General features: G+C 38.1%; 30 non-coding genes across 30 annotated transcripts; 11 read left to right on the forward strand and 19 right to left on the reverse strand.

Annotated features, from left to right (window-relative positions):
- Positions 1 to 31: 31 nt before the first annotated feature.
- On the forward strand, positions 32 to 114 carry TRNAL-CAG (transfer RNA leucine (anticodon CAG)). The gene has a single exon. It is a non-coding gene; the product is annotated as a tRNA-Leu (tRNA).
- A 477-nt stretch (positions 115 to 591) lies between these two features.
- Positions 592 to 664, reverse strand: TRNAF-GAA (transfer RNA phenylalanine (anticodon GAA)). Its single transcript has one exon. It is a non-coding gene; the product is annotated as a tRNA-Phe (tRNA).
- Positions 665 to 1365: 701 nt separating this feature from the next.
- Positions 1366 to 1438, reverse strand: TRNAF-GAA (transfer RNA phenylalanine (anticodon GAA)). Its single transcript has one exon. It is a non-coding gene; the product is annotated as a tRNA-Phe (tRNA).
- A 702-nt stretch (positions 1439 to 2140) lies between these two features.
- TRNAF-GAA (transfer RNA phenylalanine (anticodon GAA)) lies at positions 2141 to 2213 on the reverse strand. Its single transcript has one exon. It is a non-coding gene; the product is annotated as a tRNA-Phe (tRNA).
- Positions 2214 to 2354: 141 nt separating this feature from the next.
- TRNAL-CAA (transfer RNA leucine (anticodon CAA)) lies at positions 2355 to 2437 on the forward strand. Its single transcript has one exon. It is a non-coding gene; the product is annotated as a tRNA-Leu (tRNA).
- A 478-nt stretch (positions 2438 to 2915) lies between these two features.
- On the reverse strand, positions 2916 to 2988 carry TRNAF-GAA (transfer RNA phenylalanine (anticodon GAA)). The gene has a single exon. It is a non-coding gene; the product is annotated as a tRNA-Phe (tRNA).
- Positions 2989 to 3129: 141 nt separating this feature from the next.
- TRNAL-CAG (transfer RNA leucine (anticodon CAG)) lies at positions 3130 to 3212 on the forward strand. The gene has a single exon. It is a non-coding gene; the product is annotated as a tRNA-Leu (tRNA).
- Positions 3213 to 3689: 477 nt separating this feature from the next.
- On the reverse strand, positions 3690 to 3762 carry TRNAF-GAA (transfer RNA phenylalanine (anticodon GAA)). The gene has a single exon. It is a non-coding gene; the product is annotated as a tRNA-Phe (tRNA).
- Positions 3763 to 4463: 701 nt separating this feature from the next.
- TRNAF-GAA (transfer RNA phenylalanine (anticodon GAA)) lies at positions 4464 to 4536 on the reverse strand. Its single transcript has one exon. It is a non-coding gene; the product is annotated as a tRNA-Phe (tRNA).
- Positions 4537 to 6006: 1470 nt separating this feature from the next.
- Positions 6007 to 6079, reverse strand: TRNAF-GAA (transfer RNA phenylalanine (anticodon GAA)). Its single transcript has one exon. It is a non-coding gene; the product is annotated as a tRNA-Phe (tRNA).
- A 695-nt stretch (positions 6080 to 6774) lies between these two features.
- TRNAF-GAA (transfer RNA phenylalanine (anticodon GAA)) lies at positions 6775 to 6847 on the reverse strand. The gene has a single exon. It is a non-coding gene; the product is annotated as a tRNA-Phe (tRNA).
- Positions 6848 to 7549: 702 nt separating this feature from the next.
- TRNAF-GAA (transfer RNA phenylalanine (anticodon GAA)) lies at positions 7550 to 7622 on the reverse strand. Its single transcript has one exon. It is a non-coding gene; the product is annotated as a tRNA-Phe (tRNA).
- A 141-nt stretch (positions 7623 to 7763) lies between these two features.
- TRNAL-CAG (transfer RNA leucine (anticodon CAG)) lies at positions 7764 to 7846 on the forward strand. Its single transcript has one exon. It is a non-coding gene; the product is annotated as a tRNA-Leu (tRNA).
- A 2027-nt stretch (positions 7847 to 9873) lies between these two features.
- TRNAF-GAA (transfer RNA phenylalanine (anticodon GAA)) lies at positions 9874 to 9946 on the reverse strand. Its single transcript has one exon. It is a non-coding gene; the product is annotated as a tRNA-Phe (tRNA).
- Positions 9947 to 10647: 701 nt separating this feature from the next.
- On the reverse strand, positions 10648 to 10720 carry TRNAF-GAA (transfer RNA phenylalanine (anticodon GAA)). Its single transcript has one exon. It is a non-coding gene; the product is annotated as a tRNA-Phe (tRNA).
- Positions 10721 to 11421: 701 nt separating this feature from the next.
- Positions 11422 to 11494, reverse strand: TRNAF-GAA (transfer RNA phenylalanine (anticodon GAA)). The gene has a single exon. It is a non-coding gene; the product is annotated as a tRNA-Phe (tRNA).
- Positions 11495 to 12963: 1469 nt separating this feature from the next.
- TRNAF-GAA (transfer RNA phenylalanine (anticodon GAA)) lies at positions 12964 to 13036 on the reverse strand. Its single transcript has one exon. It is a non-coding gene; the product is annotated as a tRNA-Phe (tRNA).
- A 141-nt stretch (positions 13037 to 13177) lies between these two features.
- TRNAL-CAG (transfer RNA leucine (anticodon CAG)) lies at positions 13178 to 13260 on the forward strand. The gene has a single exon. It is a non-coding gene; the product is annotated as a tRNA-Leu (tRNA).
- Positions 13261 to 14512: 1252 nt separating this feature from the next.
- On the reverse strand, positions 14513 to 14585 carry TRNAF-GAA (transfer RNA phenylalanine (anticodon GAA)). The gene has a single exon. It is a non-coding gene; the product is annotated as a tRNA-Phe (tRNA).
- A 141-nt stretch (positions 14586 to 14726) lies between these two features.
- On the forward strand, positions 14727 to 14809 carry TRNAL-CAG (transfer RNA leucine (anticodon CAG)). Its single transcript has one exon. It is a non-coding gene; the product is annotated as a tRNA-Leu (tRNA).
- A 478-nt stretch (positions 14810 to 15287) lies between these two features.
- TRNAF-GAA (transfer RNA phenylalanine (anticodon GAA)) lies at positions 15288 to 15360 on the reverse strand. Its single transcript has one exon. It is a non-coding gene; the product is annotated as a tRNA-Phe (tRNA).
- A 142-nt stretch (positions 15361 to 15502) lies between these two features.
- TRNAL-CAG (transfer RNA leucine (anticodon CAG)) lies at positions 15503 to 15585 on the forward strand. The gene has a single exon. It is a non-coding gene; the product is annotated as a tRNA-Leu (tRNA).
- Positions 15586 to 16277: 692 nt separating this feature from the next.
- On the forward strand, positions 16278 to 16360 carry TRNAL-CAG (transfer RNA leucine (anticodon CAG)). Its single transcript has one exon. It is a non-coding gene; the product is annotated as a tRNA-Leu (tRNA).
- A 478-nt stretch (positions 16361 to 16838) lies between these two features.
- Positions 16839 to 16911, reverse strand: TRNAF-GAA (transfer RNA phenylalanine (anticodon GAA)). Its single transcript has one exon. It is a non-coding gene; the product is annotated as a tRNA-Phe (tRNA).
- A 141-nt stretch (positions 16912 to 17052) lies between these two features.
- On the forward strand, positions 17053 to 17135 carry TRNAL-CAG (transfer RNA leucine (anticodon CAG)). The gene has a single exon. It is a non-coding gene; the product is annotated as a tRNA-Leu (tRNA).
- Positions 17136 to 17614: 479 nt separating this feature from the next.
- On the reverse strand, positions 17615 to 17687 carry TRNAF-GAA (transfer RNA phenylalanine (anticodon GAA)). Its single transcript has one exon. It is a non-coding gene; the product is annotated as a tRNA-Phe (tRNA).
- Positions 17688 to 17828: 141 nt separating this feature from the next.
- Positions 17829 to 17911, forward strand: TRNAL-CAG (transfer RNA leucine (anticodon CAG)). Its single transcript has one exon. It is a non-coding gene; the product is annotated as a tRNA-Leu (tRNA).
- Positions 17912 to 18387: 476 nt separating this feature from the next.
- Positions 18388 to 18460, reverse strand: TRNAF-GAA (transfer RNA phenylalanine (anticodon GAA)). Its single transcript has one exon. It is a non-coding gene; the product is annotated as a tRNA-Phe (tRNA).
- Positions 18461 to 18601: 141 nt separating this feature from the next.
- On the forward strand, positions 18602 to 18684 carry TRNAL-CAG (transfer RNA leucine (anticodon CAG)). Its single transcript has one exon. It is a non-coding gene; the product is annotated as a tRNA-Leu (tRNA).
- Positions 18685 to 19162: 478 nt separating this feature from the next.
- TRNAF-GAA (transfer RNA phenylalanine (anticodon GAA)) lies at positions 19163 to 19235 on the reverse strand. The gene has a single exon. It is a non-coding gene; the product is annotated as a tRNA-Phe (tRNA).
- Positions 19236 to 20061: the final 826 nt, after the last annotated feature.

The raw sequence follows: 20061 nt of genomic DNA on the forward strand, positions 1-20061 counted from the left end.
TAGAAAGTGTGAATTTTCCACAGTTGTGCTTGTCAGGATGGCCGAGCGGTCCAAGGCGCTGCGTTCAGGTCGCAGTCTCTACTTGAGGCGTGGGTTCGAATCCCACTTCTGACATGTTTCTGTTACATTACAATCATGTTTTGTTTTTTTTCATTTTCACTATGTCCCTCTGTCACAATTCAGACATTTCCACAAACCAGATTAGTCCAAGGACAAAGCCAATGAGAACCCTCTGGATCCTCAATCCTGTCTGTCACAATCATGTTGTTCTCTGCTGCACTATCAGTAAGAAGAGGGAGGTGGAAAATCTCATAAAATAAACCTCAAGATACACAAAATCTTAAAGATCCTTAGCACTTTATGTTGATATTTCTCAGATTTTTTCTCCGATTTCCTCCATACTACTTCGACTTCAACTTAATTTTTCAGTATAACTACTTTCATTTTCTTCTCGCATTAGTGACTCTTCTGAAAAGAGATACTTAAAACTGTTTTTTTCAGGTATATCTGCACTTCACAAAGAATGAAAATCTTGCTAAATGCATATGGAGAAAAAACTTTATCTCAAATCACTCATACTTAAAAACAGCGTGCTGAAACCCGGGATCGGACCAGGGACCTTTAGATCTTCAGTCTAACGCTCTCCCAACTGAGCTATTTCAGCAACCTACAAAGTTAAAGCTACAGCATTGCAAGGCAAACTCAAAGGCATTAATACATTTTCAGTTCAAAATTTGCCTTTTTTTGGGGCCAAACAAAAAATGTGTTTGTTTTTAGAAAGTGTGAATTTTCCACAGTTGTGCTTGTCAGGATGGCCGAGCGGTCCAAGGCGCTGCGTTCAGGTCGCAGTCTCTACTTGAGGCGTGGGTTCGAATCCCACTACTGACATGTTTCTGTTACATTACAATCATGTTTTGTTTTTTTTCATTTTCACTATGTCCCTCTGTCACAATTCAGACATTTCCACAAACCAGATTAGTCCAAGGACAAAGCCAATGAGAACCCTCTGGGTCCTCAATCCTGTCTGTCACAATCATGTTGTTCTCTGCTGCACTATCAGTAAGAAGAGGGAGGTGAAAAATCTCATAAAATAAACCTCAAGATACACAAAATCTTAAAGATCCTTAGCACTTTATGTTGATATTTCTCAGATTTTTTTTCTGATTTCCTCCATACTACTTCGACTTTAACTTAATTTTTCAGTATAACTACTTTCATTTTCTTCTCGCATTAGTGACTGTTCTGAAAATAGATACTTAAAACTGTTTTTTTCAGGTATATCTGCACTTCACAAAGAATGAAAATCTTGCTAAATGCATATGGAGAAAGAACTTTATCTCAAATCACTCATACTTAAGAACAGCGTGCTGAAACCCGGGATCGGACCAGGGACCTTTAGATCTTCAGTCTAACGCTCTCCCAACTGAGCTATTTCAGCAACCTACAAAGTTAAAGCTACAGCATTGCAAGGCAAACTCAAAGGCGTTAATACATTTTCAGTTCAAAATTTGCATTTTTTTGGGGCCAAACAAAAAATGTGTTTGTTTTTAGAAAGTGTGAATTTTCCACAGTTGTGCTTGTCAGGATGGCCGAGCGGTCCAAGGGGCTGCGTTCAGGTCGCAGTCTCTACTTGAGGCGTGGGTTCGAATCCCACTTCTGACAGGTGTCTGTTACATTACAACTATGTTTTGTTTTTTTTTCATTTTCACTATGTCCCTCTTTCACAATTCAGACATTTCCACAAACCAGATTAGTCCAAGGACAAAGCCAATGAGAACCCTCTGGATCCTCAATCCTGTCTGTCACAATCATGTTGTTCTCTGCTGCACTATCAGTAAGAAGAGGGAGGTGAAAAATCTCATAAAATAAACCTCAAGATACACAAAATCTTAAAGATCCTTAGCACTTTATGTTGATATTTCTCAGATTTTTTTTCTGATTTCCTCCATACTACTTCGACTTCAACTTAATTTTTCAGTATAACTACTTTCATTTTCTTCTCGCATTAGTGACTGTTCTGAAAAGAGATACTTAAAACTGTTTTTTTCAGGTATATCTGCACTTCACAAAGAATTAAAATCTTGCTAAATGCATATGGAGAAAGAACTTTATCTCAAATCACTCATACTTAAAAACAGCGTGCTGAAACCCGGGATCGGACCAGGGACCTTTAGATCTTCAGTCTAACGCTCTCCCAACTGAGCTATTTCAGCAACCAACAAAGTTAAAGCTACAGCATTGCAAGGCAAACTCAAAGGCGTTAATACATTTTCAGTTCAAAATTTGCATTTTTTTGGGGCCAAACAAAAAATGTGTTTGTTTTTAGAAAGTGTGAATTTTCCACAGTTGTGCTTGTCAGGATGGCCGAGCGGTCCAAGGCGCTGCGTTCAAGTCGCAGTCTCTACTTGAGGCGTGGGTTCGAATCCCCCTTCTGACATGTTTCTGTTACATTAAAATCATGTTTTGTTTTTTTTCATTTTCACTATGTCCCTCTGTCACAATTCAGACATTTCCACAAACCAGATTAGTCCAAGGACAAAGCCAATGAGAACCCTCTGGATCCTCAATCCTGTCTGTCACAATCATGTTGTTCTCTGCTGCACTATCAGTAAGAAGAGGGAGGTGAAAAATCTCATAAAATAAACCTCAAGATACACAAAATCTTAAAGATCCTTAGCACTTTATGTTGATATTTCTCAGATTTTTTTTCTGATTTCCTCCATACTACTTCGACTTCAACTTAATTTTTCAGTATAACTACTTTCATTTTCTTCTCGCATTAGTGACTGTTCTGAAAAGAGATACTTAAAACTGTTTTTTTTCAGGTATATCTGCACTTCACAAAGAATGAAAATCTTGCTAAATGCATATGGAGAAAGAACTTTATCTCAAATCACTCATACTTAAAAACAGCATGCTGAAACCCGGGATCGGACCAGGGACCTTTAGATCTTCAGTCTAACGCTCTCCCAACTGAGCTATTTCAGCAACCTACAAAGTTAAAGCTACAGCATTGCAAGGCAAACTCAAAGGCGTTAATACATTTTCAGTTCAAAATTTGCATTTTTTTGGGGCCAAACAAAAAATGTGTTTGTTTTTAGAAAGTGTGAATTTTCCACAGTTGTGCTTGTCAGGATGGCCGAGCGGTCCAAGGCGCTGCGTTCAGGTCGCAGTCTCTACTTGAGGCGTGGGTTCGAATCCCACTTCTGACATGTTTCTGTTACATTACAATCATGTTTTGTTTTTTTTCATTTTCACTATGTCCCTCTGTCACAATTCAGACATTTCCACAAACCAGATTAGTCCAAGGACAAAGCCAATGAGAACCCTCTGGATCCTCAATCCTGTCTGTCACAATCATGTTGTTCTCTGCTGCACTATCAGTAAGAAGAGGGAGGTGGAAAATCTCATAAAATAAACCTCAAGATACACAAAATCTTAAAGATCCTTAGCACTTTATGTTGATATTTCTCAGATTTTTTCTCCGATTTCCTCCATACTACTTCGACTTCAACTTAATTTTTCAGTATAACTACTTTCATTTTCTTCTCGCATTAGTGACTCTTCTGAAAAGAGATACTTAAAACTGTTTTTTTCAGGTATATCTGCACTTCACAAAGAATGAAAATCTTGCTAAATGCATATGGAGAAAAAACTTTATCTCAAATCACTCATACTTAAAAACAGCGTGCTGAAACCCGGGATCGGACCAGGGACCTTTAGATCTTCAGTCTAACGCTCTCCCAACTGAGCTATTTCAGCAACCTACAAAGTTAAAGCTACAGCATTGCAAGGCAAACTCAAAGGCATTAATACATTTTCAGTTCAAAATTTGCCTTTTTTTGGGGCCAAACAAAAAATGTGTTTGTTTTTAGAAAGTGTGAATTTTCCACAGTTGTGCTTGTCAGGATGGCCGAGCGGTCCAAGGCGCTGCGTTCAGGTCGCAGTCTCTACTTGAGGCGTGGGTTCGAATCCCACTACTGACATGTTTCTGTTACATTACAATCATGTTTTGTTTTTTTTCATTTTCACTATGTCCCTCTGTCACAATTCAGACATTTCCACAAACCAGATTAGTCCAAGGACAAAGCCAATGAGAACCCTCTGGGTCCTCAATCCTGTCTGTCACAATCATGTTGTTCTCTGCTGCACTATCAGTAAGAAGAGGGAGGTGAAAAATCTCATAAAATAAACCTCAAGATACACAAAATCTTAAAGATCCTTAGCACTTTATGTTGATATTTCTCAGATTTTTTTTCTGATTTCCTCCATACTACTTCGACTTTAACTTAATTTTTCAGTATAACTACTTTCATTTTCTTCTCGCATTAGTGACTGTTCTGAAAATAGATACTTAAAACTGTTTTTTTCAGGTATATCTGCACTTCACAAAGAATGAAAATCTTGCTAAATGCATATGGAGAAAGAACTTTATCTCAAATCACTCATACTTAAGAACAGCGTGCTGAAACCCGGGATCGGACCAGGGACCTTTAGATCTTCAGTCTAACGCTCTCCCAACTGAGCTATTTCAGCAACCTACAAAGTTAAAGCTACAGCATTGCAAGGCAAACTCAAAGGCGTTAATACATTTTCAGTTCAAAATTTGCATTTTTTTGGGGCCAAACAAAAAATGTGTTTGTTTTTAGAAAGTGTGAATTTTCCACAGTTGTGCTTGTCAGGATGGCCGAGCGGTCCAAGGGGCTGCGTTCAGGTCGCAGTCTCTACTTGAGGCGTGGGTTCGAATCCCACTTCTGACAGGTTTCTGTTACATTACAACTATGTTTTGTTTTTTTTTCATTTTCACTATGTCCCTCTTTCACAATTCAGACATTTCCACAAACCAGATTAGTCCAAGGACAAAGCCAATGAGAACCCTCTGGATCCTCAATCCTGTCTGTCACAATCATGTTGTTCTCTGCTGCACTATCAGTAAGAAGAGGGAGGTGGAAAATCTCATAAAATAAACCTCAAGATACACAAAATCTTAAAGATCCTTAGCACTTTATATTGATATTTCTCAGATTTTTTCTCCGATTTCCTCCATACTACTTCGACTTCAACTTAATTTTTCAGTATAACTACTTTCAATTTCTTCTCGCATTAGTGACTCTTCTGAAAAGAGATACTTAAAACTGTTTTTTTCAGGTATATCTGCACTTTACAAAGAATTAAAATCTTGCGAAATGCATATGGAGAAAGAACTTTATCTCAAATCACTCATACTTAAAACAGCGTGCTGAAACCCGGGATCGGACCAGAGACCTTTAGATCTTCAGTCTAACGCTCTCCCAACTGAGCTATTTCAGCAACCTACAAAGTTAAAGCTACAGCATTGCAAGGCAAACTCAAAGGCATTAATACATTTTCAGTTCAAAATTTGCCTTTTTTTGGGGCCAAACAAAAAATGTGTTTGTTTTTAGAAAGTGTGAATTTTCCACAGTTGTGCTTGTCAGGATGGCCGAGCGGTCCAAGGGGCTGCGTTCAGGTCGCAGTCTCTACTTGAGGCGTGGGTTCGAATCCCACTTCTGACAGGTTTCTGTTACATTACAATTATGTTTTGTTTTTTTTTCATTTTCACTATGTCCCTCTTTCACAATTCAGACATTTCCACAAACCAGATTAGTCCAAGGACAAAGCCAATCAGAACCCTCTGGATCCTCAATCCTGTCTGTCACAATCATGTTGTTCTCTGCTGCACTATCAGTAAGAAGAGGGAGGTGGAAAATCTCATAAAATAAACCTCAAGATACACAAAATCTTAAAGATCCTTAGCACTTTATGTTGATATTTCTCAGATTTTTTCTCCGATTTCCTCCATACTACTTCGACTTAATTTTTCAGTATAACTACTTTCATTTTCTTCTCGCATTAGTGACTGTTCTGAAAAGAGATTCTTAAAACTGTTTTTTTCAGGTATATCTGCACTTCACAAAGAATGAAAATCTTGCTAAATGCATATGGAGAAAGAACTTTATCTCAAATCACTCATACTTAAAAACAGCGTGCTGAAACCCGGGATCGGACCAGGGACCTTTAGATCTTCAGTCTAACGCTCTCCCAACTGAGCTATTTCAGCAACCTACAAAGCTAAAGCTACAGCATTGCAAGGCAAACTCAAAGGCGTTAATACATTTTCAGTTCAAAATTTGCATTTTTTTGGGGCCAAACAAAAAATGTGTTTGTTTTTAGAAAGTGTGAATTTTCCACAGTTGTGCTTGTCAGGATGGCCGAGCGGTCCAAGGCGCTGCGTTCAGGTCGCTGTCTCTACTTGAGGCGTGGGTTCGAATCCCACTTCTGACATGTTTCTGTTACATTACAATCATGTTTTGTTTTTTTTCATTTTCACTATGTCCCTCTGTCACAATTCAGACATTTCCACAAACCAGATTAGTCCAAGGACAAAGCCAATGAGAACCCTCTGGATCCTCAATCCTGTCTGTCACAATCATGTTGTTCTCTGCTGCACTATCAGTAAGAAGAGGGAGGTGAAAAATCTCATAAAATAAACCTCAAGATACACAAAATCTTAAAGATCCTTAGCACTTTATGTTGATATTTCTCAGATTTTTTCTCCGATTTCCTCCATACTACTTCGACTTAATTTTTCAGTATAACTACTTTCATTTTCTTCTCGCATTAGTGACTGTTCTGAAAAGAGATTCTTAAAACTGTTTTTTTCAGGTATATCTGCACTTCACAAAGAATGAAAATCTTGCTAAATGCATATGGAGAAAGAACTTTATCTCAAATCACTCATACTTAAAAACAGCGTGCTGAAACCCGGGATCGGACCAGGGACCTTTAGATCTTCAGTCTAACGCTCTCCCAACTGAGCTATTTCAGCAACCTACAAAGCTAAAGCTACAGCATTGCAAGGCAAACTCAAAGGCGTTAATACATTTTCAGTTCAAAATTTGCATTTTTTTGGGGCCAAACAAAAAATGTGTTTGTTTTTAGAAAGTGTGAATTTTCCACAGTTGTGCTTGTCAGGATGGCCGAGCGGTCCAAGGCGCTGCGTTCAGGTCGCTGTCTCTACTTGAGGCGTGGGTTCGAATCCCACTTCTGACATGTTTCTGTTACATTACAATCATGTTTTGTTTTTTTTCATTTTCACTATGTCCCTCTGTCACAATTCAGACATTTCCACAAACCAGATTAGTCCAAGGACAAAGCCAATGAGAACCCTCTGGATCCTCAATCCTGTCTGTCACAATCATGTTGTTCTCTGCTGCACTATCAGTAAGAAGAGGGAGGTGAAAAATCTCATAAAATAAACCTCAAGATACACAAAATCTTAAAGATCCTTAGCACTTTATGTTGATATTTCTCAGATTTTTTTTCTGATTTCCTCCATACTACTTCGACTTCAACTTAATTTTTCAGTATAACTACTTTCATTTTCTTCTCGCATTAGTGACTGTTCTGAAAAGAGATACTTAAAACTGTTTTTTTTCAGGTATATCTGCACTTCACAAAGAATGAAAATCTTGCTAAATGCATATGGAGAAAGAACTTTATCTCAAATCACTCATACTTAAAAACAGCGTGCTGAAACCCGGGATCGGACCAGGGACCTTTAGATCTTCAGTCTAACGCTCTCCCAACTGAGCTATTTCAGCAACCTACAAAGTTAATTCTACAGCATTGCAAGGCAAACTCAAAGGCGTTAATACATTTTCAGTTCAAAATTTGCATTTTTTTGGGGCCAAACAAAAAATGTGTTTGTTTTTAGAAAGTGTGAATTTTCCACAGTTGTGCTTGTCAGGATGGCCGAGCGGTCCAAGGCGCTGCGTTCAGGTCGCAGTCTCTACTTGAGGCGTGGGTTCGAATCCCACTTCTGACATGTTTCTGTTACATTACAATCATATTTTGTTTTTTTTCATTTTCACTATGTCCCTCTGTCACAATTCAGACATTTCCACAAACCAGATTAGTCCAAGGACAAAGCCAATGAGAACCCTCTGGATCCTCAATCCTGTCTGTCACAATCATGTTGTTCTCTGCTGCACTATCAGTAAGAAGAGGGAGGTGAAAAATCTCATAAAATAAACCTCAAGATACACAAAATCTTAAAGATCCTTAGCACTTTATGTTGATATTTCTCAGATTTTTTTTCTGATTTCCTCCATACTACTTCGACTTCAACTTAATTTTTCAGTATAACTACTTTCATTTTCTTCTCGCATTAGTGACTGTTCTGAAAAGAGATACTTAAAACTGTTTTTTTTCAGGTATATCTGCACTTCACAAAGAATGAAAATCTTGCTAAATGCATATGGAGAAAGAACTTTATCTCAAATCACTCATACTTAAAAACAGCATGCTGAAACCCGGGATCGGACCAGGGACCTTTAGATCTTCAGTCTAACGCTCTCCCAACTGAGCTATTTCAACAACCTACAAAGTTAAAGCTACAGCATTGCAAGGCAAACTCAAAGGCGTTAATACATTTTCAGTTCAAAATTTGCATTTTTTTGGGGCCAAACAAAAAATGTGTTTGTTTTTAGAAAGTGTGAATTTTCCACAGTTGTGCTTGTCAGGATGGCCGAGCGGTCCAAGGCGCTGCGTTCAGGTCGCAGTCTCTACTTGAGGCGTGGGTTCGAATCCCCCTTCTGACATTTTTCTGTTACATTAAAATCATGTTTTGTTTTTTTTCATTTTCACTATGTCCCTCTGTCACAATTCAGACATTTCCACAAACCAGATTAGTCCAAGGACAAAGCCAATGAGAACCCTCTGGATCCTCAATCCTGTCTGTCACAATCATGTTGTTCTCTGCTGCACTATCAGTAAGAAGAGGGAGGTGAAAAATCTCATAAAATAAACCTCAAGATACACAAAATCTTAAAGATCCTTAGCACTTTATGTTGATATTTCTCAGATTTTTTTTCTGATTTCCTCCATACTACTTCGACTTCAACTTAATTTTTCAGTATAACTACTTTCATTTTCTTCTCGCATTAGTGACTGTTCTGAAAAGAGATACTTAAAACTGTTTTTTTTCAGGTATATCTGCACTTCACAAAGAATGAAAATCTTGCTAAATGCATATGGAGAAAGAACTTTATCTCAAATCACTCATACTTAAAAACAGCATGCTGAAACCCAGGATCGGACCAGGGACCTTTAGATCTTCAGTCTAACGCTCTCCCAACTGAGCTATTTCAGCAACCTACAAAGTTAAAGCTACAGCATTGCAAGGCAAACTCAAAGGCGTTAATACATTTTCAGTTCAAAATTTGCATTTTTTTGGGGCCAAACAAAAAATGTGTTTGTTTTTAGAAAGTGTGAATTTTCCACAGTTGTGCTTGTCAGGATGGCCGAGCGGTCCAAGGCGCTGCGTTCAGGTTGCAGTCTCTACTTGAGGCGTGGGTTCGAATCCCACTTCTGACATGTTTCTGTTACATTACAATCATGTTTTGTTTTTTTTCATTTTCACTATGTCCCTCTGTCACAATTCAGACATTTCCACAAACCAGATTAGTCCAAGGACAAAGCCAATGAGAACCCTCTGGATCCTCAATCCTGTCTGTCACAATCATGTTGTTCTCTGCTGCACTATCAGTAAGAAGAGGGAGGTGAAAAATCTCATAAAATAGACCTCAAGATACACAAAATCTTAAAGATCCTTAGCACTTTATGTTGATATTTCTCAGATTTTTTTTCTGATTTCCTCCATACTACTTCGACTTCAACTTAATTTTTCAGTATAACTACTTTCATTTTCTTCTCGCATTAGTGACTGTTCTGAAAAGAGATACTTAAAACTGTTTTTTTCAGGTATATCTGCACTTCACAAAGAATGAAAATCTTGCTAAATGCATATGGAGAAAAAACTTTATCTCAAATCACTCATACTTAAAAACAGCGTGCTGAAACCCGGGATCGGACCAGGGACCTTTAGATCTTCAGTCTAACGCTCTCCCAACTGAGCTATTTCAGCAACCTACAAAGTTAATTCTACAGCATTGCAAGGCAAACTCAAAGGCGTTAATACATTTTCAGTTCAAAATTTGCCTTTTTTTGGGGCCAAACAAAAAATGTGTTTGTTTTTAGAAAGTGTGAATTTTCCACAGTTGTGCTTGTCAGGATGGCCGAGCGGTCCAAGGCGCTGCGTTCAGGTCGCAGTCTCTACTTGAGGCGTGGGTTCGAATCCCACTACTGACATGTTTCTGTTACATTACTATCATGTTTTGTTTTTTTTCATTTTCACTATGTCCCTCTGTCACAATTCAGACATTTCCACAAACCAGATTAGTCCAAGGACAAAGCCAATGAGAACCCTCTGGGTCCTCAATCCTGTCTGTCACAATCATGTTGTTCTCTGCTGCACTATCAGTAAGAAGAGAGAGGTGAAAAATCTCATAAAATAAACCTCAAGATACACAAAATCTTAAAGATCCTTAGCACTTTATGTTGATATTTCTCAGATTTTTTTTCTGATTTCCTCCATACTACTTCGACTTTAACTTAATTTTTCAGTATAACTACTTTCATTTTCTTCTCGCATTAGTGACTGTTCTGAAAATAGATACTTAAAACTGTTTTTTTCAGGTATATCTGCACTTCACAAAGAATGAAAATCTTGCTAAATGCATATGGAGAAAGAACTTTATCTCAAATCACTCATACTTAAAAACAGCATGCTGAAACCCGGGATCGGACCAGGGACCTTTAGATCTTCAGTCTAACGCTCTCCCAACTGAGCTATTTCAGCAACCTACAAAGTTAAAGCTACAGCATTGCAAGGCAAACTCAAAGGCGTTAATACATTTTCAGTTCAAAATTTGCATTTTTTTGGGGCCAAACAAAAAATGTGTTTGTTTTTAGAAAGTGTGAATTTTCCACAGTTGTGCTTGTCAGGATGGCCGAGCGGTCCAAGGCGCTGCGTTCAGGTCGCAGTCTCTACTTGAGGCGTGGGTTCGAATCCCCCTTCTGACATGTTTCTGTTACATTACAATCATGTTTTGTTTTTTTTCATTTTCACTATGTCCCTCTGTCACAATTCAGACATTTCCACAAACCAGATTAGTCCAAGGACAAAGCCAATGAGAACCCTCTGGATCCTCAATCCTGTCTGTCACAATCATGTTGTTCTCTGCTGCACTATCAGTAAGAAGAGGGAGGTGGAAAATCTCATAAAATAAACCTCAAGATACACAAAATCTTAAAGATCCTTAGCACTTTATGTTGATATTTCTCAGATTTTTTTTCTGATTTCCTCCATACTACTTCGACTTTAACTTAATTTTTCAGTATAACTACTTTCATTTTCTTCTCGCATTAGTGACTGTTCTGAAAATAGATACTTAAAACTGTTTTTTTCAGGTATATCTGCACTTCACAAAGAATGAAAATCTTGCTAAATGCATATGGAGAAAGAACTTTATCTCAAATCACTCATACTTAAAAACAGCATGCTGAAACCCGGGATCGGACCAGGGACCTTTAGATCTTCAGTCTAACGCTCTCCCAACTGAGCTATTTCAGCAACCTACAAAGTTAAAGCTACAGCATTGCAAGGCAAACTCAAAGGCGTTAATACATTTTCAGTTCAAAATTTGCATTTTTTTGGGGCCAAACAAAAAATGTGTTTGTTTTTAGAAAGTGTGAATTTTCCACAGTTGTGCTTGTCAGGATGGCCGAGCGGTCCAAGGCGCTGCGTTCAGGTCGCAGTCTCTACTTGAGGCGTGGGTTCGAATCCCCCTTCTGACATGTTTCTGTTACATTACAATCATGTTTTGTTTTTTTTCATTTTCACTATGTCCCTCTGTCACAATTCAGACATTTCCACAAACCAGATTAGTCCAAGGACAAAGCCAATGAGAACCCTCTGGATCCTCAATCCTGTCTGTCACAATCATGTTGTTCTCTGCTGCACTATCAGTAAGAAGAGGGAGGTGGAAAATCTCATAAAATAAACCTCAAGATACACAAAATCTTAAAGATCCTTAGCACTTTATGTTGATATTTCTCAGATTTTTTCTCCGATTTCCTCCATACTACTTCGACTTAATTTTTCAGTATAACTACTTTCATTTTCTTCTCGCATTAGTGACTGTTCTGAAAAGAGATTCTTAAAACTGTTTTTTAAGGTATATCTGCACTTCACAAAGAATGAAAATCTTGCTAAATGCATATGGAGAAAGAACTTTATCTCAAATCACTCATACTTAAAAACAGCGTGCTGAAACCCGGGATCGGACTAGGGACCTTTAGATCTTCAGTCTAACGCTCTCCCAACTGAGCTATTTCAGCAACCTACAAAGCTAAAGCTACAGCATTGCAAGGCAAACTCAAAGGCGTTAATACATTTTCAGTTCAAAATTTGCATTTTTTTGGGGCCAAACAAAAAATGTGTTTGTTTTTAGAAAGTGTGAATTTTCCACAGTTGTGCTTGTCAGGATGGCCGAGCGGTCCAAGGCGCTGCGTTCAGGTCGCTGTCTCTACTTGAGGCGTGGGTTCGAATCCCACTTCTGACATGTTTCTGTTACATTACAATCATGTTTTGTTTTTTTTCATTTTCACTATGTCCCTCTGTCACAATTCAGACATTTCCACAAACCAGATTAGTCCAAGGACAAAGCCAATGAGAACCCTCTGGATCCTCAATCCTGTCTGTCACAATCATGTTGTTCTCTGCTGCACTATCAGTAAGAAGAGGGAGGTGAAAAATCTCATAAAATAAACCTCAAGATACACAAAATCTTAAAGATCCTTAGCACTTTATGTTGATATTTCTCAGATTTTTTTTCTGATTTCCTCCATACTACTTCGACTTCAACTTAATTTTTCAGTATAACTACTTTCATTTTCTTCTCGCATTAGTGACTGTTCTGAAAAGAGATACTTAAAACTGTTTTTTTTCAGGTATATCTGCACTTCACAAAGAATGAAAATCTTGCTAAATGCATATGGAGAAAGAACTTTATCTCAAATCACTCATACTTAAAAACAGCGTGCTGAAACCCGGGATCGGACCAGGGACCTTTAGATCTTCAGTCTAACGCTCTCCCAACTGAGCTATTTCAGCAACCTACAAAGTTAATTCTACAGCATTGCAAGGCAAACTCAAAGGCGTTAATACATTTTCAGTTCAAAATTTGCATTTTTTTGGGGCCAAACAAAAAATGTGTTTGTTTTTAGAAAGTGTGAATTTTCCACAGTTGTGCTTGTCAGGATGGCCGAGCGGTCCAAGGCGCTGCGTTCAGGTCGCAGTCTCTACTTGAGGCGTGGGTTCGAATCCCACTTCTGACATGTTTCTGTTACATTACAATCATATTTTGTTTTTTTTCATTTTCACTATGTCCCTCTGTCACAATTCAGACATTTCCACAAACCAGATTAGTCCAAGGACAAAGCCAATGAGAACCCTCTGGATCCTCAATCCTGTCTGTCACAATCATGTTGTTCTCTGCTGCACTATCAGTAAGAAGAGGGAGGTGAAAAATCTCATAAAATAAACCTCAAGATACACAAAATCTTAAAGATCCTTAGCACTTTATGTTGATATTTCTCAGATTTTTTTTCTGATTTCCTCCATACTACTTCGACTTCAACTTAATTTTTCAGTATAACTACTTTCATTTTCTTCTCGCATTAGTGACTGTTCTGAAAAGAGATACTTAAAACTGTTTTTTTTCAGGTATATCTGCACTTCACAAAGAATGAAAATCTTGCTAAATGCATATGGAGAAAGAACTTTATCTCAAATCACTCATACTTAAAAACAGCATGCTGAAACCCGGGATCGGACCAGGGACCTTTAGATCTTCAGTCTAACGCTCTCCCAACTGAGCTATTTCAACAACCTACAAAGTTAAAGCTACAGCATTGCAAGGCAAACTCAAAGGCGTTAATACATTTTCAGTTCAAAATTTGCATTTTTTTGGGGCCAAACAAAAAATGTGTTTGTTTTTAGAAAGTGTGAATTTTCCACAGTTGTGCTTGTCAGGATGGCCGAGCGGTCCAAGGCGCTGCGTTCAGGTCGCAGTCTCTACTTGAGGCGTGGGTTCGAATCCCCCTTCTGACATGTTTCTGTTACATTACAATCATGTTTTGTTTTTTTTCATTTTCACTATGTCCCTCTGTCACAATTCAGACATTTCCACAAACCAGATTAGTCCAAGGACAAAGCCAATGAGAACCCTCTGGATCCTCAATCCTGTCTGTCACAATCATGTTGTTCTCTGCTGCACTATCAGTAAGAAGAGGGAGGTGGAAAATCTCATAAAATAAACCTCAAGATACACAAAATCTTAAAGATCCTTAGCACTTTATGTTGATATTTCTCAGATTTTTTCTCCGATTTCCTCCATACTACTTCGACTTCAACTTAATTTTTCAGTATAACTACTTTCATTTTCTTCTCGAATTAGTGACTGTTCTGAAAAGAGATTCTTAAAACTGTTTTTTTCAGGTATATCTGCACTTCACAAAGAATGAAAATCTTGCTAAATGCATATGGAGAAAGAACTTTATCTCAAATCACTCATACTTAAAAACAGCGTGCTGAAACCCGGGATCGGACCAGGGACCTTTAGATCTTCAGTCTAACGCTCTCCCAACTGAGCTATTTCAGCAACCTACAAAGTTAAAGCTACAGCATTGCAAGGCAAACTCAAAGGCGTTAATACATTTTCAGTTCAAAATTTGCATTTTTTTGGGGCCAAACAAAAAATGTGTTTGTTTTTAGAAAGTGTGAATTTTCCACAGTTGTGCTTGTCAGGATGGCCGAGCGGTCCAAGGCGCTGCGTTCAGGTCGCAGTCTCTACTTGAGGCGTGGGTTCGAATCCCACTTCTGACATGTTTCTGTTACATTACAATCATGTTTTGTTTTTTTTCATTTTCACTATGTCCCTCTGTCACAATTCAGACATTTCCACAAACCAGATTAGTCCAAGGACAAAGCCAATGAGAACCCTCTGGATCCTCAATCCTGTCTGTCACAATCATGTTGTTCTCTGCTGCACTATCAGTAAGAAGAGGGAGGTGAAAAATCTCATAAAATAAACCTCAAGATACACAAAATCTTAAAGATCCTTAGCACTTTATGTTGATATTTCTCAGATTTTTTTTCTGATTTCCTCCATACTACTTCGACTTCAACTTAATTTTTCAGTATAACTACTTTCATTTTCTTCTCGCATTAGTGACTGTTCTGAAAAGAGATACTTAAAACTGTTTTTTTTCAGGTATATCTGCACTTCACAAAGAATGAAAATCTTGCTAAATGCATATGGAGAAAGAACTTTATCTCAAATCACTCATACTTAAAAACAGCGTGCTGAAACCCGGGATCGGACCAGGGACCTTTAGATCTTCAGTCTAACGCTCTCCCAACTGAGCTATTTCAGCAACCTACAAAGTTAAAGCTACAGCATTGCAAGGCAAAACTCAAAGGCGTTAATACATTTTCAGTTCAAAATTTGCATTTTTTTGGGGCCAAACAAAAAATGTGTTTGTTTTTAGAAAGTGTGAATTTTCCACAGTTGTGCTTGTCAGGATGGCCGAGCGGTCCAAGGCGCTGCGTTCAGGTCGCAGTCTCTACTTGAGGCGTGGGTTCGAATCCCACTTCTGACATGTTTCTGTTACATTACAATCATGTTTTGTTTTTTTTCATTTTCACTATGTCCATCTGTCACAATTCAGACATTTCCACAAACCAGATTAGTCCAAGGACAAAGCCAATGAGAACCCTCTGGATCCTCAATCCTGTCTGTCACAATCATGTTGTTCTCTGCTGCACTATCAGTAAGAAGAGGGAGGTGAAAAATCTCATAAAATAAACCTCAAGATACACAAAATCTTAAAGATCCTTAGCACTTTATGTTGATATTTCTCAGATTTTTTTTCTGATTTCCTCCATACTACTTCGACTTCAACTTAATTTTTCAGTATAACTACTTTCATTTTCTTCTCGCATTAGTGACTGTTCTGAAAAGAGATACTTAAAACTGTTTTTTTTCAGGTATATCTGCACTTCACAAAGAATGAAAATCTTGCTAAATGCATATGGAGAAAGAACTTTATCTCAAATCACTCATACTTAAAAACAGCGTGCTGAAACCCAGGATCGGACCAGGGACCTTTAGATCTTCAGTCTAACGCGCTCCCAACTGAGCTATTTCAGCAACCTACAAAGTTAAATCTACAGCATTGCAAGGCAAACTCAAAGGCGTTAATACATTTTCAGTTCAAAATTTGCATTTTTTTGGGGCCAAACAAAAAATGTGTTTGTTTTTAGAAAGTGTGAATTTTCCACAGTTGTGCTTGTCAGGATGGCCGAGCGGTCCAAGGCGCTGCGTTCAGGTCGCAGTCTCTACTTGAGGCGTGGGTTCGAATCCCACTTCTGACAGGTTTCTGTTACATTACAATCATGTTTTGTTTTTTTTTCATTTTCACTATGTCCCTCTGTCACAATTCAGACATTTCCACAAACCAGATTAGTCCAAGGACAAAGCCAATGAGAACCCTCTGGATCCTCAATCCTGTCTGTCACAATCATGTTGTTCTCTGCTGCACTATCAGTAAGAAGAGGGAGGTGGAAAATCTCATAAAATAAACCTCAAGATACACAAAATCTTAAAGATCCTTAGCACTTTATGTTGATATTTCTCAGATTTTTTCTCCGATTTCCTCCATACTACTTCGACTTCAACTTAATTTTTCAGTATAACTACTTTCATTTTCTTCTCGCATTAGTGACTGTTCTGAAAAGAGATTCTTAAAACTGTTTTTTTCAGGTATATCTGCACTTCACAAAGAATGAAAATCTTGCTAAATGCATATGGAGAAAGAACTTTATCTCAAATCACTCATACTTAAAAACAGCGTGCTGAAACCCGGGATCGGACCAGGGACCTTTAGATCTTCAGTCTAACGCTCTCCCAACTGAGCTATTTCAGCAACCTACAAAGTTAAAGCTACAGCATTGCAAGGCAAACTCAAAGGCGTTAATACATTTTCAGTTCAAAATTTGCATTTTTTTGGGGCCAAACAAAAAATGTGTTTGTTTTTAGAAAGTGTGAATTTTCCACAGTTGTGCTTGTCAGGATGGCCGAGCGGTCCAAGGCGCTGCGTTCAGGTCGCAGTCTCTACTTGAGGCGTGGGTTCGAATCCCACTTCTGACATGTTTCTGTTACATTACAATCATGTTTTGTATGTTTTTCATTTTCACTATGTCCCTCTGTCACAATTCAGACATTTCCACAAACCAGATTAGTCCAAGGACAAAGCCAATGAGAACCCTCTGGATCCTCAATCCTGTCTGTCACAATCATGTTGTTCTCTGCTGCACTATCAGTAAGAAGAGGGAGGTGAAAAATCTCATAAAATAAACCTCAAGATACACAAAATCTTAAAGATCCTTAGCACTTTATGTTGATATTTCTCAGATTTTTTTTCTGATTTCCTCCATACTACTTCGACTTCAACTTAATTTTTCAGTATAACTACTTTCATTTTCTTCTCGCATTAGTGACTGTTCTGAAAAGAGATACTTAAAACTGTTTTTTTTCAGGTATATCTGCACTTCACAAAGAATGAAAATCTTGCTAAATGCATATGGAGAAAGAACTTTATCTCAAATCACTCATACTTAAAAACAGCGTGCTGAAACCCGGGATCGGACCAGGGACCTTTAGATCTTCAGTCTAACGCTCTCCCAACTGAGCTATTTCAGCAACCTACAAAGTTAAAGCTACAGCATTGCAAGGCAAACTCAAAGGCGTTAATAAATTTTCAGTTCAAAATTTGCCTTTTTTTGGGGCCAAACAAAAAATGTGTTTGTTTTTAGAAAGTGTGAATTTTCCACAGTTGTGCTTGTCGGGATGGCCGAGCGGTCCAAGGCGCTGCGTTCAGGTCGCAGTCTCTACTTGAGGCGTGGGTTCGAATCCCACTTCTGACAGGTTTCTGTTACATTACATTCATTTTTTTTTTTTTCATTTTCACTATGTCCCTCTGTCACAATTCAGACATTACCACAAACCAGATTAGTCCAAGGACAAAGCCAATGAGAACCCTATGGATCCTCAATCCTGTCTGTCACAATCATGTTGTTCTCTGCTGCACTATCAGTAAGAAGAGGGAGGTGAAAAATCTCATAAAATAAACCTCAAGATACACAAAATCTTAAAGATCCTTAGCACTTTATGTTGATATTTCTCAGCTTTTTTTTCTGATTTCCTCCATACTACTTCGACTTCAACTTAATTTTTCAGTATAACTACTTTCATTTTCTTCTCGCATTAGTGACTGTTCTGAAAAGAGATACTTAAAACTGTTTTTTTTCAGGTATATCTGCACTTCACAAAGAATGAAAATCTTGCTAAATGCATATGGAGAAAGAACTTTATCTCAAATCACTCATACTTAAAAACAGCGTGCTGAAACCCGGGATCGGACCAGGGACCTTTAGATCTTCAGTCTAACGCTCTCCCAACTGAGCTATTTCAGCAACCTACAAAGTTAAAGCTACAGCATTGCAAGGCAAACTCAAAGGCGTTAATACATTTTCAGTTCAAAATTTGCATTTTTTTGGGGCCAAACAAAAAATGTGTTTGTTTTTAGAAAGTGTGAATTTTCCACAGTTGTGCTTGTCAGGATGGCCGAGCGGTCCAAGGCGCTGCGTTCAGGTCGCAGTCTCTACTTGAGGCGTGGGTTCGAATCCCACTTCTGACATGTTTCTGTTACATTACAATCATGTTTTGTTTTTTTTCATTTTCACTATGTCCCTCTGTCACAATTCAGACATTTCCACAAACCAGATTAGTCCAAGGACAAAGCCAATGAGAACCCTATGGATCCTCAATCCTGTCTGTCACAATCATGTTGTTCTCTGCTGCACTATCAGTAAGAAGAGGGAGGTGAAAAATCTCATAAAATAAACCTCAAGATACACAAAATCTTAAAGATCCTTAGCACTTTATGTTGATATTTCTCAGATTTTTTTTCTGATTTCCTCCATACTACTTCGACTTCAACTTAATTTTTCAGTATAACTACTTTCATTTTCTTCTCGCATTAGTGACTGTTCTGAAAAGAGATACTTAAAACTGTTTTTTTTCAGGTATATCTGCACTTCACAAAGAATGAAAATCTTGCTAAATGCATATGGAGAAAGAACTTTATCTCAAATCACTCATACTTAAAAACAGCGTGCTGAAACCCGGGATCGGACCAGGGACCTTTAGATCTTCAGTCTAACGCTCTCCCAACTGAGCTATTTCAGCAACCTACAAAGTTAAATCTACAGCATTGCAAGGCAAACTCAAAGGCGTTAATACATTTTAAGTTCAAAATTTGCATTTTTTTGGGGCCAAACAAAAAATGTGTTTGTTTTTAGAAAGTGTGAATTTTCCACAGTTGTGCTTGTCAGGATGGCCGAGCGGTCCAAGGCGCTGCGTTCAGGTCGCAGTCTCTACTTAAGGCGTGGGTTCGAATCCCACTTCTGACAGGTTTCTGTTACATTACAATCATGTTTTGTTTTTTTTTCATTTTCACTATGTCCCTCTGTCACAATTTAGACATTTCCACAAACCAGATTAGTCCAAGGACAAAGCCAATGAGAACCCTCTGGATCCTCAATCCTGTCTGTCACAATCATGTTGTTCTCTGCTGCACTATCAGTAAGAGAAGGGAGGTGGAAAATCTCATAAAATAAACCTCAAGATACACAAAATCTTAAAGATCCTTAGCACTTTATGTTGATATTTCTCAGATTTTTTCTCCGATTTCCTCCATACTACTTCGACTTCAACTTAATTTTTCAGTATAACTACTTTCATTTTCTTCTCGCATTAGTGACTGTTCTGAAAAGAGATACTTAAAACTGTTTTTTTCAGGTATATCTGCACTTCACAAAGAATGAAAATCTTGCTAAATGCATATGGAGAAAGAACTTTATCTCAAATCACTCATACTTAAAAACAGCGTGCTGAAACCCGGGATCGGACCAGCGACCTTTAGATCTTCAGTCTAACGCTCTCCCAACTGAGCTATTTCAGCAACCTACAAAGTTAAAGCTACAGCATTGCAAGGCAAACTCAAAGGCGTTAA

The sequence above is a fragment of the Anomaloglossus baeobatrachus genome, chromosome 1 (assembly GCF_048569485.1).
Source record: "Anomaloglossus baeobatrachus isolate aAnoBae1 chromosome 1, aAnoBae1.hap1, whole genome shotgun sequence".
NCBI lineage: Eukaryota > Metazoa > Chordata > Amphibia > Anura > Aromobatidae > Anomaloglossus > Anomaloglossus baeobatrachus.